We start from the raw sequence: 25,575 nt of genomic DNA, 5'->3' as shown, positions 1-25,575 counted from the left end.
GACTTGCTACAGCATCTTTTTCTGCTTGCTAGTAATGGTCTATCAATCATTGCTAAACAAAAGCTTACAAGATAGCTGGCTACCTTAATGAGAATGTGAAGTTTGCCAGCTCGTTATTACCTGTGTTATGTACATCACAGCAATTTGTTGAGTTATTCAACTGGAGAGAAGAACTTCATGGTAAGCATCAGGATAGAAATATTAGAGCCAGTGTGTGTAGAAGCAGGATACAGTGAAGTGTTATGCTGGTAGACAAGTAATTAATTTGAGGTTACTTAACACAAAAACACTGAAAATTAACTTTATTTTTATGAGAGGTGGGTTTTTTTGTAGGAGAAGGGTGTTTTATTGAAAAGTCAGGATTTGTAAACAAACATTCAAGGTGCCTTTGGGGAGGTGAATAAAATCTGTTCTCTGATTAAGCTATAAGGTGAGAGACCTTTTTGAATATAGAATTTTAATCATAAAGAACTGCTAAGTATGACATGAATAATGTCTGCTGTGACTTTTCCTGGATCTCTCCACTTGGCTATCATAGAAATCCAAGCAATTGTAGTCAAAACATAGTAAATGAGAAAACCAAAGGTTGGAGATGTCTGTTTTTTGTACTGGAATATGACCGATGTTGTCTCAAGTTGGAGTGAGCTAAAGCCCATAGCAGAAGCAGAGGGACTAGATGGGAAGTTGACTCATTTCTACTTTATTGAAATAACAATGTAGTTACAGGAAATATGGATTATTCTCCAAGAAGGGCCAAAGGAGGAGACAGGAAGCTATTAGGATATTATCACTGGAGATGGAAGTCTGAGGGATGAGCTGAGAGTAGGATTAGGAATAGCCTTTCTGGAGGTAACCACTGAGGTAACATGTATTTGGATTCCTTTTTTATTGACTGGTCATCCTTCCCATGGAAAAGTCTCTAGGAGATGTGAGATGATGCTGAACGTAGCGTCCCTAAAGAAGGTAACAAAGAGGAAGATGAGCAGGGAGTGGGTCCACCCGATTCACTGTCACTGCCATCCTCTGTGGTTTTAGGCCATGTTATGGTAGGGCTCAGGACTGGAGGGATGCCTGACACCTGCAGTGCTTTGCTTCTGCTTGGGTGGGTCAGAATATCACGAATAGTCAGAAGTCTTTGTGTCTCACTTCCCACTGTGTTGATTAAATAGTCCTCCTTGAATGGAGACCTGAACTACCAAGGACCTGAAGACAAAGCCCATAGCTCTAGGTCTCACTTGGATTTACTGGCAGTTCTTGATGCTCAGCATTTACCTGAGGATGGAACAAGAAGATCTATAGTTGAAATCAAAGAGTGATGCAAGCCCTGTCCCAGTGACGGAGTGTCTCCTTTCTTGTCCGTGCCTGTCCTTGCTTAGCTGAGGGCAGACTAACCCTTACATTACACTACCGTGTCCATCTTGACTATGGTCTTAATAATCTGAATGTTAGTCCAAACTGAATAGTGGAGGATGTCTGAGGAAGCTTTTATTTGACTGAGACTTTCGACCTCTTTTTTGATTTATCTCTTGACTTTTCTGATTTTCCTCCTAGGGGATCACTTCCAAGAATATTTAGAGTTTCTTCATCCTGGAAGTTTAAGAAATTCACACAAATATGGCTAGTCTTAATATAAAGAGGGAAGAAGTGGAAGCCATAATCTAGTTTCCCATGAACTGGAGACAATTCTTCAAATTACAGAACCTCTGTATTTTGGGAGTATTTTTTCCCTAAGTCCCAAATTTTTGACCACCTTTGCTAGGCTGTGTGTCTCTTGAAGATGAAACCAAATCTAAAGTAATTATTTATGTTTGATTGTTATTTATTTTTGATGCTCAAACAGCTAAAATTGTGATCTAAACATTAAATTAAAACTTCGGCATCAATTGGATCGTGCATGTCTCTGCATGATTGATTTTATATTAAATGGTTTACATGAATGCTGTTATTTATCTTGAAAGCAGGTTTTCATGCATATTAATGAGACCAGGTGTTAAGTTCATACTGTTTCTTTCCAACTAAGAGAATCTTTATGTTAGTGTTTTTTACAAGTATTTCTCTTAATAATTATATGATGACACTTTGTGCATCGTTATTTTCCAGCATCACAACTCTCTCATTCTTTCCCTTCTGAGTCTCTTGCTCAGTTGTAGATGAATCAAACAGCGAGCGATAGCAGATAGAGTTCAACATAAGAAGAATACAATGATATAGAGGAACCTACCAAAATATCAGTAAAACCAAATAAAGCACTGAGAGCTGAATCCCAGTGGAGCCAGTGCTCTCTAGCCAATATACAGTCCTGGTGTATTCGTGGCTCTCCTTCACCCAGCTTCATAGCTGCTCAGTCACTAACATGACTTTCCATATTTTCCCTCTTGCCAGAATATAGTACTGGCTCACGTGGAGTGGAAAAATGTTGTGTTCAGGGTTGAGAGCTTGCAGCATGTGTAGCTTTTATTTGTGACCTTGTATTTTAAAGACAGATAACAGTGTCAGTGCTTTAGGTATGTTCTTGGACTTGCTGGAGCAGGCTAGGTAGGGCATACAGCTAATTCCAGGAATGCAAAGACACTATCAAGTTGCAGAACTGCAATTCAGCTGTAACTCTTGCCATGCTCACTTCATCCTTTGCTTGCACATGAGGTCTTTGGAGGCTTCTAAAGCTTCATTTGCCTCAGCTGGAAAGCAGAATTCATGTGTGTAAATGAATTCTACAGAATTATGCTCTGTACAGCTCTGGCTTGGCATGGTGAGCTTTTAATTAGCAAAGGGAACAAGGAGTGAGTGTGTCTCACATCAGTTCTCTCTTGCCTGAGAAGAGTGACTTGGAGGCGGAGGGACAGAAACGGGAGGAATTCTTCAAAATCTGAGCCACGCAGAGCAAAGCTAACTTCTGAGGAGCTTAGGAAGAAGGCCTGTATTTCATAAACAGACCTAGCCCCTGTAAGAGTTCAATCTCAATTGCTTAGGATTTTGGGTTCTAGTAGAAGTGTGTGGTTTTACTCTGCCTGTGATAACTGGTTATTCATGCATATCACAGTACTTGCCACAAGAACATAGTTTATCTGTGAGAGTTTGATCCTTCAAGGTGCTGGATTTCATGCCCCTTAATCTGGTCAACAACTTTGATTCTAGTTCTGCAGAGGACTTGGGAATATGCTGAACATGAGTATATTAAGTTCAAGTTGAATATGAGCAAGATGCTTCCCATCTTGCAGGTTTGTTCCCAGGCCAGCTAATGGTTCATAATGGGCATATAAATTCCTGCTCATGTAAAGTATTTGGATTGCCCCTCTAGAATAAATAGCTTGGAACATTTATGTTCAACAGAGGCTTAATTATAGGTTTTAAAGGTTCAGTATAAGAAGTGAGGAAATAAATGTATCTTTGAAAAGAAAAATAAATTTTAATGACATTACACTTATTAAGTTCAATTTATTGCATATTGCCAAAGGACGCTGTATATATAGCAAGTGTATGTAGTCAGGTTACAGAAATAAATTGATTTATTAGTGTTGCTAAACTGAAATGGATGTAAAACATGAAAGTATTTTAACAGCAAGCCAAGATACAAGCAATGAGTTATGAATTATCTTTTTAGAAACATATTTGTTTTTCCTTTTAATTTGAAACTGTGAGCTCAGTGAGCCCTGGACTTTATTTCCAATGTTAGTTACAGGTACTAATGGCTTCATTTACATTGTGTTAAATGATTACATGAAACTCTCACTCAAGCAAATCTTTTCATGGGGAGTCACTAGGAGTTCTTCTTGTGTAAGGGCACAGGACCAGAATTTACAGCGTATGGGAGTTGCTATTAAAATGTTAGCATCTCTTAATGGGTTGGGATGTCAGCTGCTCCCTTTAAGACCTTTTTTTTTACTATGGAATGAGGTGAGTCTACGTCAATGTTTTGATAGAGAAGAGGTGGCTGTGAAGGTGGTCAGAGAAAGGGTGGAGAGCAGAAGGGCTTTGTGGAAATAGTTGATGAGTTTTTTCAATGGCAGGGGGGAAGTGCTTGTCTATTTTTGTCAATGTTTTGAAAAATGTCATCAGCTCTCAAGGACTGTCAGCAGGTTTGTGAAGCTGTCACATTGGAGGGTGATAGAAAGAGAGCATTTGGCCTGTTCTTCTCACCTAGAAACCCTGCTCCTCTCGCCAACACCCCGACAGCTGAGATTTCGCTTCTTCACAAGTCTGTGAGAAGGGAGGAACAGAACCAGACCTGGAAGGGGCCTGCGAAGGTCTGGCCACAGGCACGGCACAACGTGCTGTTGCCCGGAGCAGGAAGCAAGTGGGGCAGAAGGTGACTGTTCTTCCTGCCCTGTTGCACAGAGCTTCTGGTGGAGCACTGGCCCTTTCAGCCCCACAGTAGCAAGGGGACCCTGTCTCTTCAGAGCCTGTGGTTTGCATTAGAGCACGTGTGGCATTTCCGTGTAGCGACAGGACACAGGCATTTCTCTTGAACAGAGATCCTCTGCAGGCACAGCAAGCAAAATCTGAGGCCTGACAGACTTGCTGACGTGCAAGAGCAGAGTCATTGGGCAACTCATGTACCGCAGGCCTAGGGATGTTTGAGATGTGCATGTTCAGACAGGTGCTCACCCTGGAGCGCAAGGTGAGCCTTCCCAAAAGACTGGGCTTCGTGCATTCTGCAGAGCTTAGCTCAGTGGCTCTGGTAGGAAAGTGTGGACGTGTCGCAGCTGAGCTGGAGATCTTTCTGTGGTTGAAAGCCAGGCGTGAACTACAGCTACTCCTGCTGGAAAGCTGGAATGTGTGATGCCCTGGACAGAAGTATGTTTAGTATGGAAAGAACATGCTACTAGTTCAGCTGGCTGTTCTCCTTGATATAAGCTGAAGCTCTGTCATGACTGGGATTTCCTCTGTGAGTCCTGGTTTTCAGGGAGGTCTGTTTGTAACCAGGGAGACTCCAGCAAATCCTGCAAGAACAGAACCCTTTTGCTCTAAAATTATTCAGCTAATGAGACTCTGTAGGATGGCTCAAGGACCCAAGGGAAGGAGCAGGAAGGAAGCAAGAAAGCTGATGTAAGCTGTGGCCAAGGCAAAAGGAGTGTGATAAATTAGGTGAAAGTATAGTTGTGTTGCCTTGGCTGCTGCAAGCCTGAAAGATTAGCAGATCATTGTATCCCAGCTGGGGAAGATGAGGAATAAATAGACTCGTGAGTGGACTTGTGAGGTTTGGAAGCCAACTGTATTAGGTATAAAAGCAAAAGTTTGTCTCTTGGATTTGTAAAGCTCTTAAAGCTCTACCTGAAGACTAGACGAGAATTTTGAACTTTTAGAAAGACTGGGGGGGGGAGAAGAAAAAGTGTTCTGTGAATGCAGTACTGATACTAGGAGACAGATTTTTCACTGCTGGGGCAGGGAGTTCTCAAGGTTGCGGCCACAGAGCTGGTTGGTTCCATTGCCCATGAAATGCTTTTCCCCAGCCCGGCTCTGGCAGAGGCTGGGGTGTTGATGGGCACTTTGTAGGCAATCAAACAGGATCCTAAGCTCTGTCAGGCAGGGTATGTTCTCAGGCTCCATGGAGGTGACCTCTCACTGTCCTGGGCTTGTAACATCTGAGAGAATAAAACCTTCACTACAGACATCAGTTATCATTTTTCTGGGGAAATTCTTTGATGGGATTACTCATCAGTTGAGTACAGAAAGACCCTGCCACCAACTTCCAGAGCGAAAGCAGTTTTCACCAGTATTTTTTTAGAGAGGTGTCCCAAATTTATGCCTGACTCCTGATAAAGTGAGTGAAGGGCTCCTCATACCAATAGTAACCCAGGCAGCTGGCCTCAGATTCGTGCTGAGGCTGCTGTGAGTTGTCTATGGTTCTCAAAAAAATCTGTTGAACTAAAGCATGGCATCTCTGCCTTGTTCCTTAGAAGCCTGTTTTGTTCTTTGTGAGGTGTTTCTTTGCCATGAATCCTAGCCTTTGACATGTCTGTAGCTGACACTGCGTTTTGAAAGACAGCAGAGACTGATTAGGCCTTTCTCTGGAAATTATTCGTGGTTGAGGATGCAGAGAAGAAACAAATAGTACATGCTGAATGTAAGCGAAACAGTACGCAGACCAAGGGATTCACCAACTGGTGCAAGAACACACACCCAACCTAAAATGCTTTTAGATCTACTGGCAAGTTAGTGTTATCGCTGATTTTTACTGTTGCTCAACTTTTCTCACTGTGTGACTCTGCTTCCAATTGTCGGTAACTTTTCCCTTCTTTCAAGATTTGGTTAAAATTCCTTCACCTTCATTCCACCTTGTCAGTGCTTGATTCTTCTGGGGTGTTATGGCTGTGTGTGTAGTTCTCTGGGTATTGAGTTAATCACGTACTCACTGTCACTCCACAGAAGTCATCAGAAAGGAAGTTACCCTTTAATTACGGAGAGAGGTGTGCCTTTTCAATCCATCAATGGCCCTTGCATTGCTGACATTGAACCTTAAGGCTGTTGGGAATGTCTTGTTCAGAATGCCGTGGGGAAGGATTCCGGTTAGTTTTATAAACACCCTTCATTTCTGCTCCTTTTGAAAGACTTCCTTTTACAAAATATCCCTTCTCTGTAAAAATCCACTAAGTGGCCAGCCAACACAATTCGCTGCCAGCTGCCTTTTTTCAGAAGTGACTGCAAGCGTGGTTAGTGCGTGAGCTCGCAGGGGAGAGCGTCACAGGCATGAGGCTGCTGTGGTAATTGCTGACCATGGGTGAGACTAAGACTGGTTGCTTGGAGGAGTATTAACAAGAGATTGCTGCTTCCAGCCATCCAAATTTGCTCTCCTTTGCATCTCGGTAATGAGCAATTAGGACTTGCAGAGCAGCTTTATTTGTTTGCCCTGGTTCGCGCAATGTAGCGGGGTTAGCCTTATCTCCTGCCTTGTTATGGGATCTTGAAGTTTTCAGGTAGCTGCTGCTAGATTTTTGCTGCCTTGGAGGGTTTGGAGGAGCCAGTTAAATCACAGTATGACTGCAGAAGAGCTGGAAGCAGCATAGTGAGGCAGTCATGAGATCTAGGACAAGGAGAGAGACTTTATGGTATTAGCCCTTACTGGAGGGTATAGCTAAACTTCTAGCTGTGGCTGAGGTTGCTTTTGGGATGGTCAGGCCCTGCCGAACAGGCTTGTGGTCCTGATTCCGGATCAAGATGGAGATTCCTCTGTTTGTCCTGCAGCAGCTCCATGTACAGTGACAGCAGTGGAGCCATTTCAAAAGGTTGGGATTTATACATAGACATTTTGCTTTGAATCAAATTAAATTTAACTAGGGAGAATTGTCAAGCTGGAAAGTTCTGGTCAGAATTAGGCCCAGTTTTTCAAGCCTGGTGTTTACTGTAGCTATGGTAAAATACTTTGGATGGTTCTTGTATGCCATGTGAATGCTTGAACCTCCGAGCTGTAAAGTCACCACGCCCCCTACTTCTAAAAGGTGTATAAATATTTCATAAACAGAAGAACAACTGCAATAGGAGATTATGTATAATCAGGCATATAATGCCTGATTTTTGTTTAAAAACAATGTTGCAGACTCAAGGAATAATTTCCAGTGTTGATTATAAAGTAGACCAATTTCAACAGAACTGAGTTGGTCCAGAGAGGTCTGGGTGCTTAATAAACTATCCTGATAAACAGACTTGAAATCGTATTCTGAGCTGGGTAGAAAAAGGATATGTCTCCAGATCTTTCTTTTCTCTCTAGATTTTTCTTTCCCTAGCTGAATTAGCAGATATGATGTCTTGCTGGTTTTGTGATAGTGTGCAGCTGGCAACTTCTACGCTTTGCTGTTATTTGAAATACTGCAAAGTGAAACAAAATCATTTGGGGTTGAAATGAGTAGTTCAAGCCAAAACAAATTGTCACCATTTATTAAATATATATACATATAAACATTTATATATATGTAAAAATCTTTTTAAAATATATATTGTAAAATAAATTGCTTCAGGTCTACCTAAAGTATTTTTTCTCTCCCCAGCTGAGCCACTGATCTAAACAGATCAGTTATTCACACTTCTCTATTGGTGAGGGATGTTTGCCTTTGTCAGATCGTCAGGTTTGTAATGACATTGTAGTATACTGTCATAGCTTCTCTTTGACAATTCCCCTTTAGGGCTCTTCTTTACCAGGTCTCTTAGAAACCTGACTTTTTAAATTTAAGGATCCTGCGTTATCAACGTCAGCCCGGACTATGACTTCACCAAATAGTTTTACAGCAAAAACTTGAATTTCAGAAAGTATCTTAAGGCAGCTGCCTGCCTTCCCCTTTAGGCATGTTTGGTTTCTCCTCTGACTCAAGTCAGAAAGAGTGGGGGGAAATGTAATTTCTTCTTCTCTTCTTTTTTTAGTAACCTTTTCATCAAACATGAGGAGCTGCATGCCTTTGTGCTTCAAACAGTGTTATCCTTAGGCAATGGTTAAGTAGAAAAATGTGTTTCTGCCTTGAAAATCTTATCACCTTACTTTCATATTCTTCACTTTTCTTATATCTGTCTGTCTGTGTATCCTTTGTGACTGAGCATGTACTGTAACAACATTATTTATGTAAAGTACAGGAAAGAGCTGTACATTAAGAGTTCAAAGGCAGATTGTAATTCAATAGAGATCAGGCATTTCTTTGATTGCAGCTGGTTTGAAAAATGAAAATGAAGTGCAAATAACCATCATTTCCTCATCTCAATTAGTTTGAAAAATAGAATAACCTTTATGTTTGAGAGACTGAATTTTTTGTTTTTAAATCTTAAAAATGTACTTAGACATGGCTATTAGGAATCTTTTTTCAAATGTGTGGCTTCCAGTTAATTTGATATAAAGAGGACACAGTCCTGGGTGTATTGCTTCCTCTGCAGGGGAAAACAGGTTAAGAGCTCTTGGGATGCCAGAGGCCTCCCTGGGCCCTAAGTAATGGAGCAGTCTTTACTCAGATGCGGCTGGATGGAGGGCCAGTCAGACTTAAATGACCTGAGTGGAAAAGCTTTTTATTTTGCTTCTCCAGTCTTCCCTCTGAGGAGAAGGAGATTTTCTTACACTGCTTGGGTCTGAGTAAGGGTTCTGTAGGTTCAGACATCTCAGAATCACAGAATCACAGAATGGTCGGGGTTGGAAGGGACCTCCGTGGGTCATCTAGTCCAACCCCCCTGCCGAAGCAGGGTCACCTACAGCAGGCTGCACAGGACCTTGTCCAGGTGGGTCTTGAATATCTCCAGAGAAGGAGACTCCACAACCTCCCTGGGCAGCCTGTTCCAGGGCTCGGTCACCCTCAGAGGGAGGAAGTTCTTCCTCCTGTTCAGCTGGAACTTCCTCTGCTTCAGTTTGTGCCCGTTGCGCCTTGTCCTGTCTCTGGGCACCACTGAAAAGAGCTTGGCCCCATCCTCCTGACACCCACCCTTCAGATATTTATCGGCATTTCTAAGGTCCCCTCTCAGCCTTCTCTTCTTCAGGCTGAACAAGCCCAGCTCCCTCAGCCTCTCCTCGTAGAAGAGATGCTCCAGTCCCCTCACCATCCTTGTAGCCCTCTGCTGGACTCTCTCCAGTAGCTCCTCATCTTTCTTGAACTGGGGAGCCCAGAACTGGACAGTGTACTCCAGATGGGGCTCACTAGGGCAGTGTAGAGGGGGAGGAGAACCTCAGTGTAGAGGGGAAGGAGAATATCAGGGCACCCAGGGGTGGTGGGGCTGTGAGGATGAGGGATGCTGTGGTGAGAACAAAGAGGATGGAGTAAGAGGGCTGTTGGGCAGTGAGCTGGGCTGCCGGAGGAGAGCAGGACCATGCATCAGCAGTGCTGAGCAGGGTAGAAGAGGGGAGGAGATGTAGGTGTCATAGCCATTGTTTTTTGATCCAAGCCAATGGGACATCCATGGGACTGATTTAGCGAGGGCCATTTAGGGTGATGTGGGATGTTTTACATTCTACTTGATGTTAATGGAGCCTGTGTACCTGACTGAGAGATGATGGGACACCCCAGCTTCTTTAGGTTTACCTACCTCCACTAGCGAATCATGCCCAAGCAGGGCAAGCCCTGAGAAGAAAGCAGGCATTTCTTCCCTGGGGCAGAGCTGGTCACCAGGAGATTTCCCTGGCTGTTGCCAGCATAGTGGTAGATCCATCAAGTTTCCTGCAGAATCTCTGTGCGCGGTGGGAAGCCTCGACTGAGGGTGGTCAGAGGTTGCACATCTCTTACCATGTTCCTCTGAGTTTTGCTCCATGGCTGATGTTGACGGGCAGTTTATTCCTCCAAAACAAGAGGTAAGACTTCTGCTTGGTAAGCAGGCACTGGGCAGGAATCCAAAGTAGCTGGCAATGCCTCAGTACCGTGTTCCTTAGAGTTTCAGAATCTTCTGATATAGCTTTAACACAATAGGGGGGAGGGTGACAACTGGGTACATTCTGCACCTGGATTGTCAACATTCCTTGCCCCAAAACTAAGGACTTTTGCCTATGAATATCAGAGCAGTACTGAAATAAGGAATCATTTAACATTGAGAACCTCCTGCTGCCTCTGTTTCTCCATTCCTGTACCAAATGAAGATTTGTCTAACTGCTGTATGACGGTACCGCAAAATATTGAATCAGGGAGGCAATCTTAATGCTCCACCAGGTACTGTAGGCAGCACAGCAAAATGATTAATGAGACCTGGCCCTAACTCTGTTAAAGCCAGATCTGTTGGGCTGCACAGTTTCTTGTTTTTTGGAATATTCTGCTCAGCAGCATGTTGCCATACAGACTTATCAGCAAATGAGTAGCAGATGGAGCAGTGACACATTTTATCTTGCAGCAGCAGGGACATTGTATGTGCTAGGAGAATTCAGAGAAGTTAGTTTCATGTGAAGTATGTGATGAAAGAAAAGCTGCTGATCGTTTTTCTTTCTCTGGAAAATTGCAGATGGACAAACAGAGAGGAAAGTGGTTGTCTCAAGCAAGGTAATAACAACGGATGAAATGTTCAGGAAGTTAAAACCCCTGCTATGGCGAAGACATACATCTCTGCTTCCTGTGCCCAACTGCTACACCATGGCTTAATTTTTGTTTCAGACAGTATCCTTCCCTCAGGGCTTTATGGACTGATAGGTAGTGCTACTGTTCTTTAAATGTCAGATGCTGCCTGTCATCAGAGAGCATTTAATCCGTATCTTGGACCTTGTGTAAACTGATTCCTCCACCCCTCATAACAGATAGCAGATGAGACATCATGAAGGCAAATCTGAAAATGAATCTGAGCTGAAACTGAGTTTCAGGACTATTTGGTTCCTGGGCTCTGCCCACGTATGCTTTTTGCTCTTCTAAGCTCCATGCACCATAGTGCTCACGAGGATACTTAGATTGGAAATTGCTGATTGTGAAGCTCAAGCCTGAGGCTGGATCCTGAAGCTAACTAGACTGTGAGAAAAACTAAAGCAGACATTACAAAGCAAGGTCTGTGTTTGTCCAGACAACATTTAGCTCTTGACGATGCAGTCATTTTCCTAGGTGCATGTAGAGTTTAGCCTGCCATAGTTCTTGCAGTGAGATTTTTTTTTTCTCTGCTAACAGACTTGTAGGGGGATGCTTTCTGCTTGCTTTATGTGGGTAGTACTTCCCTCTCATTTTCACCCTGATATTCATGCTGCACCCAGAGATTTGGCAAGTAGTTTTTTCCCAATGACTATATTGATCTCTATGGAGAGAGCATATGCAGTTGGCAGCATGCTGCGTGCCTTGCTGTTTACCAGGTACAAGGCACATCCATAGATGTCAATTTGCCATGGCAGTGCTATGCAGTATTGGTGGATTTGGGCCAATGCACCCAAAAAATGTCTCAGCCCTCCCAGAGCATGATTACTCTTGATATCGAGCTTGTTCAGATGAAGAAAGAGAAGAGACAAGGTACTGGTAGCAGCAGGGAATGGGTCACAACAACCACACTGTCCCTTTCAGTCCTTACGTCCATGCTGTGTCTTCTACACTAATTAATATCCTGTTCCAGCTGGCGACCGGTCACGAGTGGTGTTCCTCAGGGCTGTTTTGGGTCCAGTCTTGTTTAACATCTTTATCAACGATCTGGATGAGGGGATCAAATGCTCCCTCAGTAAGTTTGCAGATGACACCAAGTTGGGTGGGAGTGTCGATCTGCTGGAGGGTAGGAAGGCTCTGCAGAGGGATCTGGACAGACTGGATCGATGGGCTGAGGCCAACTGTATGAGGTTCAACAAGGCCAAATGCCAGGTCCTGCACTTGGGTCACAACAAACCCATGCAACGCTACAGGCTTGGGGAGGAGTGGCTGGAGAGCTGCCTGGTGGAAAAGGACCTTGGGGTGCTGGTCGACAGCCGGCTGAACATGAGCCAGCAGTGTGCCCAGGTGGCCAAGAAGGCCAATGGCATCCTGGCTTGGATCAGGAATGGTGTGGCCAGCAGGAGTAGGGAGGTGATTGTGCCCCTGTGCCGGGCACTGGTGAGGCCGCACCTGGAGTACTGTGTTCAGTTTTGGGCCCCTCACTACAAGAAAGAAACTGAGGTGCTGGGGCACGTCCAGAGAAGGGCAACGAGGCTGGTGAGGGGTCTGGAGAACAAGTCTTGTGAGGAGTGACTGAGGGAGCTGGGGCTGTTTAGTGTGGAGAAGAGGAGGCTGAGGGGGGACCTTATTGCTCATTACAGCTACCTGAAGGGAGGTTGTAGCGAGGCGGGTATTGGTCTCTTCTCCCAGGTAACTAGTGATAGGACGAGAGGCAATGGCCTCAGGTTGTGTCAGGGGAGGTTTAGATTAGATATTAGGAACAATTTCTTTCCTGAAAGAGTGGTCAGGCACTGGAACAGGCTGCCCAGGGAAGTGGTGGAGTCCCCATCCCTGGAGGTGTTTAAAATACGTGTAGATATGGCACTTCGGGATATGGTTTAGTAGGCATGGTGTTGTTGGGCAGATGGTTGGACTTGATGATCTTAGAGGTCTTTTCCAACCTATGATTCTAGGATTCTATGACATAAGACATAATGCAATAGTCTGTTCTCCTCACTTGCCCTATCCTGTGACATCCTTGATGCACAAAGGCTGTGACTTATAACAGTAGACATATTGGGAACCATGTGTTGGTCTGCGAGGTACGTCATGCTGTGCAGACATCTAGGCACAGTTTAAATACATGTTTTGCAGAGAACCTCAGACCAGCTCTTAGCAGCAAGTAACAAAACTTTCCTGAAGAGGGTCTGATCTGTGTGCTAGTCATGGAGGTTTTAGTGCTTTTGGAATCAGGTTGGTTGTCTTATAAAAAGTTGGTGAGGAGAAAGAGACAGCCCTTATCCATGTGAACAAAGTTTAGATGCACTCCGAGATGCACTTGATGCTCCCAAACCCAGCTCCTCTGCTAACTTGTGTTCTGGGTGGAGCTGCGGAGATTTCACAGTTGTACCGGTGCAGCAGTTCACCCGGTTACTGCTTCCTTCTTCCAACTCTGCCGCTGCCAGTGGCCCCTCCACAGTGACTCTATCTGTATTGGTAAATTTAACCCTGCAAGGGAATGCTCATGGGACAGGGTTGTCTGCACTGGTATGAGGCATCACTCAGGCATCTTCTTCCCAACACTGATGCAAATGCAGAATACGTGAGGGTGTGCATGTTATAAAGATTTCCTGAGAATCCACTCAGGTCCGGTGCCTGTAAATAAAGTGACTCATCGGAGCGCGTACCAATGAAATCTTTGTGCTGCCTCATCATGTGTGCTTTCTTCTCCCTTCTTTTTGGAGGTATGTGTAGATATGGATACAGATCGGCACTTGTATACCAGCAAGTGATAAATATGATGTTCAGACACGGGAAAATTGGAAGTGATCACCTGTCAGGGTCATTACCTTGAGGTGTATGAAGGATACATTTGAGAGATCTAGGTTAAGAGCATGTGGTTTTGTGTATGTGTTCAGTCCCTTGAAGAACAAAAGAAGGAACATTTATTCACACTTAGTGTGGGTTTTGTTTTCTGAATTAACCAAAGAGAATAATAGAGCCAATCTGACCTCTTTTTTGGTAACATGCAACGATGATGCTCTAATGACAAGCACGTAAGTCCAGATATTTTCTGCTCTCCTCTCTCTTTGCTGAAGATCAAAGACTGTCTAATGACAGCCAGAATGAGTCTCCCGTAGAGACTGAGCTGCAGGTTTTAGTATTTTGGCAATTGAAAACAATCATACTTTTTACTGCAGGAGAGAAAGGGAGGCAGAGTGGAGAAAAAGGCATTCTGACAACAGTCAGCTATTCTGCAATGCTCAGATGATCTGCTGAAATACCAGCCTTGTCACACCTGGCTGGATTGGGCAGAGTGGTAACAAGAGGGCTTGCCTTCCCTTTGAAATCTTCAGGGTTTTTTTCTTTGCAAAGAGAGAATAATGAGGCAGTTGGTAGCACATAGAGCTTTTAGACCAGTGTGAGGAAGATGTGGGGGCAAAAGCTTCAAATTGCCTGTCAATTACCTGGTACATTCTGAGAAGTCATTTCTGAAGCTTCATTCTGAGACATGCATTCAGTGTGGTCAGGGAGGGTCTCACTGTGCTCTTCAGTCACCAGCTGGTCTTTTCCAGGACATTGACTTTCTGGTTGGATGATAGATGCAGACAACTTCACAGAGCATGAGAGTGGGAGGCAGAGAGGGTGCTACTGGCACATGTTATAGAATCATAGAATGGTTTGGGTTGGAAGGGACCTTAAAGATCATCTGGTTCCAGCCCCCCTGCCATGAGCAGGGACGTCTTCCACCAGACCAGGTTGCTCAGAGCTCCATCCAACCTGGCCTTGAACACTACCAGGGAGGGGGCAGCCACAGCTTCTCTGGGCAGCCTGTTCCAGTGTTTCACCACCCTCATGGGGAAGAATTCCTTCCTAATATCTATTCTAAATCTGCCCTTTTTTAGTTTACAGCCGTTCCCCCTTGTCCTATCACTACACACAATGTTGTTGCTCTTATTTATTTGACACCTAGTGACTGGAGACCTGACTGATATGAAGAGCTCCATCATGCCTTGTTGCTCACAACGTGGTACCCATGCACCCGGCCCCCAGGCTCTTCCTCACCGAATGATGTTTGAGACTTCAGAGTTGGGGGACCCAATCTGAGCAGTGGCAGGTCAGCACCCTAAGAGACAGGGCAGGATGAGGGATTTGTATGCAGAGTGGGGTCTCAAAGAGGAGAGAGCAAGTGCCCTGCTCTTCAGGGAGAGTGGCGGTTTCTGGGTGGCAGCAACAGAGATGTGTGTGCCTTCTGGGGAGGATGGGGAGGTTGAGGCTGGTATCTGTCACAAATGGCCAGTGGAATGGGAGTGGGTGGTGTTGGTAAAAGATAAGGATAATTGGACTTCACGCAGTGATGCCCCGAAATGCACACTTTACTAGAAAAGCAGTGGATCTAAAGCAGCATGTGTGATGACCAGGGTGTGGGAGAGAGGACCACGGGCTGCATGAGGCTGAGGCAGCCTGAAATCAGTCTGTGAGCTGTCAGCGTGGCACTTAACTGCAACTGCGGACTCCAGGGTGGTGCCTAGTGTTTTCATCGGTGCTGTACAATGGACTTCGTGCCTATTTTACAGGTAGAGAATTAAAATAGCAAACAGCAAGGTGCTTTGCCCAGTCACCAGCGTAGCCCAGATTACAGCCTCGACCTCCACAGTCCCAGCCCTATGCACTTCTCTGTTGGCAACACTGGTAGGGGGCCAGTTCAGCTTTAAGTGCGTGGGATCCTCTTGTGTTATCCAGCGTGCGGAATGTGAGGCTGCAGGCTGCAGGTCGCAGTGTCTGAGCAGATGGAGGGGCAGTCTCCTTGCTGCCACCAGGAAGTCTCCAGAGTCAACGCAGACAGAGGAGTTGCGCTCTCTCATTTCTTGTGCATTACAGCGTGGAAAGCAAACCACTAGAAACCCTCCTCTGATCATTATATTGTGTCTGCAACTCCTTAATTAGGCAAAACTCTCACCAAAAGACCTTCCTTCCCTTTCTTAGTGTAGCTTGTCCCACTGTCTGCTGGGGAAAGACGATTCGGTGAGTGATTTACAAAAATATGAAGAGGTCCCTTTCTGCTGTTGCGGAGTAACTCTCCTCCAGTGCTGTGGTGTCTGAAATCCTCTGCGAAGCCGACTCCTAACGTTGCCATTAATGTCTCTGACATGGTTGGGAGGAATGAAGGATGAGCTTTAGCTGAACATTAATCTCAGATTAGTCTGGTTTAGTAAAAAGAAAAAAAGGCAATTGCATAATATTTGAAAACCAAAGGGAGACAGAAACCTATTCATTTAGATGTAAATCACTTTAAAGTGCTGTTCTGGGCTGGAATTTAGTTGATGTTAAATTTGTCAGCTTAAAAATGGCAGGGGGGGGAGGGTGGAAGGAGAGAGCGATTGCAGGACTGCTTTCAGAACTCTTTTATAATCCCATACATTTAGAACGAGTTGAAATCCCACCTTGTGGTAGTACTACAGATTTGTCTGAAGGAAGAGGAGGGAATATTTGCCTTCCAGTGCTTGCTTTGAACTCCTGAGTTATTAGAGCCCTGAATCAATATTCAGTGCAATTTCATTGCCAGTTGAGTGAATTCAGATTTTTCATTCAAAGTGATTATTTCCCTCCCTCTAGCAGTCAGAGAGATTCTTAAATACCCTTTTGCTCCAGACTGATCAAAACATTAGTGGAGCTTCGTGAAGCGTGGCCCTGCTACCCAGCACCAGATTCATTAATCTTTTGGGTTTCTGACAGATGCTAACTAACAGCAGCTGTATGTGAAAACTTTCCTTTAGTGATCAACCCATAAAAGTATTAGGAATTGGGAGGAATAACATAGACTATATTATGTGCAGTGAGTGTATAACTGAAACAGATAAAATAGCTAGAAAGCAAAATATAAAACTGCAGCTTGACATGATTCATTATAATGTTTGAGGAGTATTTAACAGTTTAATTTTCTTAATGGTTATAAGTGTTTGTTCTGAATATTTCTAATAAATATTAACAGAGAATATGGAATTTAGAATTTTATATCCAAGGCTGGAATTAATTTGTACAAAATTCCTCCAGTAAAAAATAGATTTCTTTAATACTCCAGGCACAGATGCTGCCAATTCTTTAGAAATTTCCACAGTTGCCAAGAAAAATTGTATGTATTATGAGACAAGTCTAATAGATCATGGAGTTAGTCACTTAAACCTGCAGGAAACACATTTATTAGAACTTAATCTGTATTATTAAGCTCTCATGGGGAATTTGCTATTAAAGCATAAATCATTGTCACTTTAGATGATCTCTAAAAAGCAACGCATGCTGACTGTGATATCTCAATCTTCACTGCACAGGCAACAGGCAAAACATAATTTCTAGATCTTCGTGGGTTCAAAGTGAAGTCTCTTGGGAGTAGTCTGCATGGTCAGTCCTTGCCCCAGGCATCAGAAGTGCTCACTTCTAGGTGAGTTTCTCAGTTTGCAGGAAGGCTTGGCTGTCAGGCAGCGTGTGGGGCCGGGCTCACAGCCTGTCCAGTGAAAACTTTTTCCAGTGGGGAAAAAGTGGGGAAACTTTTTCCCCACTTTTTCCAGTGGGGAAAAAGTGCTGTGGAGCCTGTCTGGCGGCTGCAGTTAATCACATAGTGGGGTACTCTTACATGGCAGCCAGCGTATCTCCTCCTGAACACTAACATCCTCTGCCCTGTGCTGCACGTGTGGTGTGATGCCTAGCCACGGAGGGGATGGGCGCACCATCACCCAGCTAGAGTGTGCCTCCACCAGCAACCAAGTGCTGTTGCTCGTTATCACTTCATCAATGTGACAGGGGGCACTGGCAGTTGGACGTGGGAAAGGCAGGCTTTTGGTCAGACATTCTGGGTTGGGGGAGAATGTGCAGCTGTGAACTGTACTAAGTACCAAAACACCACCCCCCCCCCCCCCCCCCCGGAGCCAGGGACTTGCGGCTGGCCTCACAACACGTGCAACGTGTTGGATCTGTTCATCAGCCCCACAGCTAGAGCAAGGCAGAGCCTCTTGCTCGTTCTGCATTATAAAGTCGTCATTTCAGTCGTTGGAAGGCAGCATTCCTGGAAGGCTGGGGCCCTGTTGCCGTGAGATTTTTGGCTACAGATAACCAGTAATTTTTAGCCTAGGTGTTAATGAAGTAATGTGTATGACTTAATAAATGTATTTGTTTGGAAGCATCCTCAGCTCTGGTCCCCCTGGACTTCTGTGTGTTAAGGAAGAAGTGATTTCACTTCAGAGTATGAAGAGGGGTTTACAGGAGCAAGTAACTGGACAGCACTGGGCAGTGAGTGGCAGTGTGAGCTAAGGACAACATGCTTTGACCAGGGTGTCCTTTTGGACAGCCTTATGTCAGGACGTGGCTCCTATCTGACAGCTGTCAAGGACAGCATAACAGGGAAAAACCTTAAAATTCTGCTTGGCAACAAGCAGAAATCTTCAAGAGGGGCAACATGGTAAATATTTTGCTGCTGGTCCGTCCTGAAGGATGGAGATTGGCATGTTTGTCATGGCATTCAAACAGCACCTTTAGTAACGTTTGAGTTCTTTCTGTTAGGCGTTTTATGTAAGTCGTTCTTCTGATGGTGGTTTGATTTCATTCTTGTTTGTTTTAATACACTGTGAATTCAATTCTCAGTTGCACTAAAGTATTTTCCCCTCCTTTGACAGCATGTCAGAGGCTACAAAGTGTGTTCATATTAAGTGCTTTTAGTATTGTCAGAATGACATGAAGTGTCTTAGTTGGAGTGAGGAGAAGATCTTTATTTGGTGCAGCTTGGTGCTCAGAAGTCTACAGAAGTGAAGTCTGCTGAAGGAAACATTTCTTTCCAACAGTGTCTGGAAAATAAATATCTAGTGTGATCACCAGACTGTGGCTGTAATTCACTTTTGATTCTCCCACAAGATCCGGGGAATTGGAGACAGAGACTAAAAAGACTATTAGGTTATCTGCAGTCTTTCCTCTAGAATCTTTTCATTGACTAATAGTAGGATTAAAATCAGGCTGTTATTCCTCCTCTATATGCATTTCCTACGTTTTACTAAACCTTCTTTTAGATGTCTTTGGACAGAAAGGATAGAAATTACTATTAAAAAAAAAAAGGTTGATTTGGAGTTAGGAAGTATAAAGCTAGGTAATGTTAAAAATAGATGCAGACCCCTGTGTCAGTGTACTTTCAGATCTAAAGCTGTACTTCTACTCTTGCATCTTTCAGAAGAAACACTTGGTTTAGCCTGGTAGGGATGTAATATATTGATATCAGTGGCATGAGTATAACTGAGATGAATTTGATTCCGCTCCTCACGCCACTTCTTTCTTCAATCTATATTTCACTTGAGAGACTTGATTTGGTGTCAGACAGAGTTGCATGTGGGAAAGGGTCCTGGCGTTTTATTGCTCCTGCCTAGGTGATATTACTAATGTTTCAAGGAGTGCTGTAAAGCATGAAGGCAAGACATAAATCTCTAAAGGTAGCCTGGCTGCTGTAAAGCTATAAAATAAATGCGAACCTTTTGTATTTTCTGCAATGATGTTAGAAAAGAACTTGACTGACGGACTGCTAATTCTGCTGATTGAAAATAAGGGACAGATTCGTATTAGCCAGGTGAAATCTAACAGGCACGCTACCCCCTTGTTCTTACAGTTGTGCACTGTAATAAGGGAAAAATAGAAGGAAGTAACACATGCCTAGTTTTTTTGAGCTGACACTGGACTATCAGTTAGAGCTGGCCAAAAGGCAGATTTTCCATGTTGTAAAACAACTTTTTTTTTTTAATTATATTTTGTGTCAGTTTGAATCAGACTGCTACCAAATATTTTGACACTTCCTGTGAACTGGATATCCCGGCAAAATATAATTTTGGAAATGCTGAAACATGTCATTGTAGATTTACTCCCCTTGGCCCACACTGCTTTTGGGCAAAATGCATTTCTCTTTTCCAGTACCACCACTGCTGATGGAAGCATGAAACAGGCAAGAGTAACTGGGGGTCTGGTGATGTGGGGCTTGTTCTGTGCAATGTGCTCTGAGCCTTGGGCCTGGCAGGCTCCTGGTGTTTGCCAGGCATGTGTCAAGCTGTGCTCCCCCCCTGCTACCCGTCTTCCCCTTGGTTCACTCAGGTTGCTACTCTTGCTGGCTCTGGTCTTGTCTCTTTGTCGTTCAGGACCCTTTTTTTGTGGCGAGGAGTCCTGGTTTCCTTAATGCAGGCCCATCCTCTGTGTACACACTCAGTGTCACCTTGTCTTGCCATTGTCCTTGGTTTCTGCAGCCCTGATTCATTCAAGGACACTGAGCAAGTTCCTCATACCTCTGTGCTTAATTGCAGCCTAGCTTTAGCCACTGGATCTGCTCTTTGGGTTGTCCAAACTCAGTCAATCCTGTTTTGAAAAATATGTTATGACTTCATTGATAGTGTTTTGAATGAAATTGGTTTCTATGGGAGGTTTCTGTCTGCCTCATTGTGTGCCATTTCTAGAATTGGTGTTTGTATTGCTCTGCTTCTGGGAAACTTTCTTTCCTGTGGACCTTGTTCCTTGAAATCCTTTCTCGTCTCAGCCTCAGGTTCATCTTCTGTGCTTTGTATTATTCGCTTGGATGTTTCCACAGACATTTTAGACTCCTTTAAGAATTAAGGGCAGTGGTACACACAGTTCTGCCTTTATTAATGTAGATGTTTCCCTGACCTTGCTAGGTGACCTGCAAAGTCTGATTTCCATGACATTATCATCTCCACTTGTGCCCATCTGCAGCGTGCAATCTGGCACATACTGCAGCTGGAGCTGAAGGGAAGGTGAGGAGCTGCAGCCCTGCAGTGGAGACTGAAATGTCTGAACAGACAGGCGCCGTGCTTCACCTCACTGGTTCCAGGCAGAAATATTAAAGCCTCACTTTCCTGGACATGCTTGCACAGCTTATTTAAAAACAAAAAAACCCCGCAAAAACAAAAACAAAACCCCAAACCACAGAAAAACCCTGAAAACATCCTAACTGATGCTTGATTACTTTTGGCTCATGCAATGTTAGTTACATTGTCTGGGTGGTTTGGAATCTAAAAATTATGAACTTCAGTTTTTAATGAGAGACATCCCTGCCAATGACAAAAAGCAGGGAAACTATTCACAGGTTAGCAGATAATGGCAGGTTGACTTAAATTCTCATAAGTTACTGAGGAATTCCAGTGCCAACCTCAAGTCACGCTCCTTGTCCCCAACTGCCACCACGCACCATCAACTGCCTGGCCTGCAATGCATGGCCTCATCACTGAAAAAAAAAATAATTGTAATTGAAATGGAATTATAAACTATTATTCTGCATGTTATTCTGTTTTCCTTTTTTGTTTTGTTATTTGTTGGATGGTGTTGCCTGACACATTAGTAACAGCCACTGTTAGTGCTTCACTAATTACATCAGTCTCCTTCCAAGAGGAGACGCTGTCATCTTGGTAAGGTGTTTCAGAATTGCTGATGATGATTTAAGGCACAAAATCAAAATATTTCATTTACTATAATATGACACCTCATATTCTGGAAGTGATGACTTTGTAAGTAGTGTAAATATGAAATGGGGAATTAATTTTTCAAAACAAAAGGGGGGATTTGTCAATTTTTTTCCAATTTGCTAAAGTTGGTAGTTATGCCACAATTGAAATTCCATAAACGATCTTGATCAAAGTAGTGTTTTTCAACAAAACAATCCTTTCCAATAGTTCCAGCACAGAGTATTTCTAGGAAGTTTCATAGCTGCACAGAACAGCTCTGAGTCACTGGAAGACTGATTACTTCACCTCTGCTTCCTCTTTGTTTGAACCAATGCCAGAGATTGGCAGCGTGCAAGGTGTCAGAGCTGGCTGGCTGGAGCTTCCTGTAGATAATCCTGCAGTGTAGTTGGGAGGCTGGGGAAAAGAGTAGAAATGGCAAGATTTCGCTCTGCCCTGCCATGAAAGATGGACACTTGCCACAGGACATGACGATTTGCTGTGTGGAGTTGTTGTAGCTCTTGTGAAGCAGGTGTTGCTCGATCTGTGCAGGAGTTTGCAGCCATGTCCTTGGATGTGCTCCCTGCTGTCATTTGTATTTTCATTCATTGGAGATGCTGCTGCTGCACTCACTTTTTGGTCTGCGGCCTGAGTTAGTCCAGAAACTGAAGCCAAAAACGGTGTGGCACTGCGTTAGTAAGCTCCCTGTCATTCTAAACATTATAGCAGGAATACTTCTGCTGCAGTCAGCCTTAAAATCCAACCCCTAAAACAACCAAGAAAACCAACACAAACGACCCCCTGATCTTGTTTTCATTTGAAGATGTATGCGCTTTGTTTCTGTTGTGAAGGGGGGCTCTTGTGACACTCTGTGTCTTTGGGCTGGCACTAGGCAGAGCACTGCCACTTTGCATCCAGGTCCTGAGCCAACACAGGCATCTAACCTGGGTTAGTACCTGCGTAGGTACCAGTGCTGCTGGTTTGGTGCAACACTGATGGCCCGTGAGCTCTCCTACTTGTCCAGAGTTCTCTGGGTGGGATTTAAGGCATTGGCCTTGTTCTTCTGGCTCATCCATCTGAGAAGTTGCTCCTCTCCCTGTGCTATGCTGTTTTAAAAGAGGATGGCCTACTAGGAAGGAGTTTTTGATGAACGTCACAATTCTTTGCTCTTTAAAGTAAGTTTCAAAGCACATGTTTTCCATCAGGTCTTGCAGTTGCTTTCTTTAGCTACAGTGGGAATGTTCTGAAGAAGAGTTCTTCCCTGACGTCTGCCTACCTTCTGGAAGAATCTCCTTGGCTCTTTCCATCAGCTTCCCAGGCCTGGGCCCCAGTCCCAACGGGAGCGCTGTGTAGGGGGGACGCTTTGCATTCTGCACAGTTAGATCTACCTGCCATTTCCTCAGCTTTACCAATACAAACACATACGGTCCAGACAGGAGTATTTAAGAGGGAGCCTAGTAGCCAAGTTTAGCAACAAATATAATCACAGATGAAATTGTTAGAACTTCCATTATTTTATACACCTGCCTGCGGGTATCACGTGATTTGTGATAAGCTTTGGATTGTAAGCACTAGTCTGTGATTAATAAACCACAAAGAGAGCGCATACATGTTTTTTTGTTGTTGTTGACATTAAGGCATGAAATATGCAACTTTTAAAGCAGACGCTTGTGTGTGAAATAAAACTACAGAATCAGAGGGACTCAGATTATAGCTATGTTTTTTCTAAGGAGTGAGCAGCTGCTATGGAACAGTGTGTAGAGGATATTGTAATGAAGAAGGTATCCAAAATGGTAAAGAAAATGAACGTAAAAGAAAATTATAGCAGTGTGAAGTGACATGAAATAGAACAAGAGTATTAGGGTATAAAACTCAATGGAGGTTAACGTTTGGGCAAAGAAGAAATATTGTTCCTGAAATGAGGTTGTCTTTCTCTCTCCTTTTTGGCTGAGCTTATCAACCCTGTTGGCTAACACTGACGAAAGTGTATTCAATGTGTCTGTGGTCTCTTTTGTCTGCAGAGTTTGATGTTTGGTAAATTCCTGTAATCCATTAAAACTGGGACTTTGGTGTTCTGTAAGCCCAGAGCCCTGGATCTGCCCTGCTCTGTGAGCTCTTCCATTCCCTTCCCCCTGCATTGTGCCTAGCTATGAAGGAAGCTGAACTACGTCAAGGTTTAATCATGTTGCTCACAGATTATAGCAAGTGGTTAATCAACACAGGGTCTGTCTGATTTACATCAAAACTTGTGAGATGTTTTCCACCTCTCAGTTTTTGGGATGACAGTTGCCAGTTAGCACGTCTGCTGGTTGGGGTGGCAGTTCACAGTGACTTGTCCCCATTTGGTTTCCTTTCCTTGGGACTGCTGTTTGCTTTGCAGACCTGGCTCACGCTGGTGAAGGAGTAGTCTGCTACCCCAGCAAGCGGCATGGCCTGCTGTTCTGCTGGCTGTTGTGGCTCGCCTTGGGAAGCGGAGGGGAGGCGGTGCAGGGTACTTGCCTTGTTGTGCCTGACACAGGCACTCTGCTCAATGGGAGCTTTTGTTTCCTGGAGTTGTCAATCTGGGATATTTTGTGAGCACAAAATCCTCTTTAAAAATCCCCCGCAAACAAAAAAATACCCTTAGGACTCAGGCAGAGCCAAATTGCAGAAATAAACTACCCAGAGTTAGACAAGCATAAATATTTTTTAAAATGACACAAATGTTAGAGGAGGGAAAAAAGTGCCTAGTTTTGAGGGAATGAGAACTTGCCTTAAGGGTCTCTGATAATAGACTTAGGCTTAGCCAGGCGCGGTCCTAGACGCCTTCACAGATACCATCTTCTCTCCCTGCCTCCAGGCTGCCTCTTGTGCTGTTCTGCATGTGCTTGGGGACTTCTCCTCTCTTCTTCCTCCCCTACAATATTCAGTTTCTTGCTTTGTTTGGTAACTAGGGTAGGGCTTCTTTTATATCTCACCAAACTTGCTGCAAGCAGTCATTTGTTGAAGGCTAGCTACAAACACCCTTCCTCACCTGTGGGTCTGCTGAACCCTAACCGGCTCGGAGTAGTCCCTTCATGGAGAAGGTCATCCCAGGTTGGAGCAGGCTGGCGATCACTGGCTTGAATCTGCTCTGTTCTGCTGACCTGCCCATCAGTCAGATGGTGTCCTTTGTGGAACACGTTGTGCCTTGTGCAGTGAAGGGGTCATATAATGCAAATGGTATAGACAACATGTGTTGGACATGCAAGGAGGATGTAAGCTCTGCTTTTTCATGCCACTGCATTCCCAAAGGGCTCCACTATGATTTTTAACTTTTCATCAGAAGTTCCTTTTTTGTTTAGCTTACCCCACCTGCTGCTGATTTCTGTAGTTCTGTCTTTAACCATGTGCTCTCTGACTTTGCCCTGCAGGTTAATTTGCCCGGCTGAAGATATTAAAAAGTAGTGCAAATTGGTATCGTCACAGTCTGCTGGGACATATCTGAACCTTGGCTCAGGTCTGACCTGAAGGTAGCAGAGCTAAGGATGCTTAGGAGCAGACGGGTGTAACTTCAGAGTGACGTTTCCAACCAAGATAAGTACGATTGCTAAGAAAGGACAACCCTTAAGACTGCTGGACAAGGCTGCCATTAGGTGATCAGATGCAAAGGCCAGCAACAGCTATTGTGCTTGTGCTATCTAATGATCTGTACACAAAATGGCACAGAGGAAAGGGGGAGCTGAATTTATTCACCCAGGATAAGACAATCCAGCTGACTGACAATGGCCACCACCCTGACCGCTGCGCCTTGGATGTGGCAGAAGGTGAGATAGGCGGAAGAACTTTGATTACTGTACAGTGGGAAGGTATGGGTGGAAACAAGAAAGGGGACAAGACCTGAAGACAAGGCGTGTCTTTCCAGCTAGAACAGTCAAGAGAGGAAAACAGGTGATTCCCAAGTGGGAGAGGTATGGATCAATGACACATGTGGCATTTTATATTTGGAGGTGCAATTTCACACCATTCTATGCTAGATTTGACCTAAACTTTTTTTCTTTAGTCTTAATACAATATTGGTAATTGGCCTGCTTGGCTTTAATTAAACTATAGCACTTCTGTGGTCATGTATAGAGCACTAATGTGGACAGAAATGTTCCACTGAAAAC

The 25,575-nt window shown here is 44.1% G+C and overlaps 1 long non-coding RNA gene across 1 annotated transcript in view; it reads left to right on the top strand.

Moving 5' to 3' along the window:
- Nucleotides 1-25,042, top strand: part of LOC142363150 (uncharacterized) — a 38,678-nt gene extending 13,636 nt beyond the window's left edge. Inside the window, exon 4 of the long non-coding RNA XR_012765535.1 lies at nucleotides 24,841-25,042. This is a non-coding gene — a long non-coding RNA (uncharacterized LOC142363150). The remainder of the gene's footprint in view (nucleotides 1-24,840) is intronic.
- The last annotated feature ends 533 nt before the right edge of the window (nucleotides 25,043-25,575 follow it).

This window comes from Opisthocomus hoazin, chromosome 14 (assembly GCF_030867145.1).
Source record: "Opisthocomus hoazin isolate bOpiHoa1 chromosome 14, bOpiHoa1.hap1, whole genome shotgun sequence".
In the NCBI taxonomy this organism is placed as follows: Eukaryota; Metazoa; Chordata; class Aves; order Opisthocomiformes; family Opisthocomidae; genus Opisthocomus; species Opisthocomus hoazin.
This window is presented reverse-complemented; position numbering and strand designations above follow the sequence as displayed.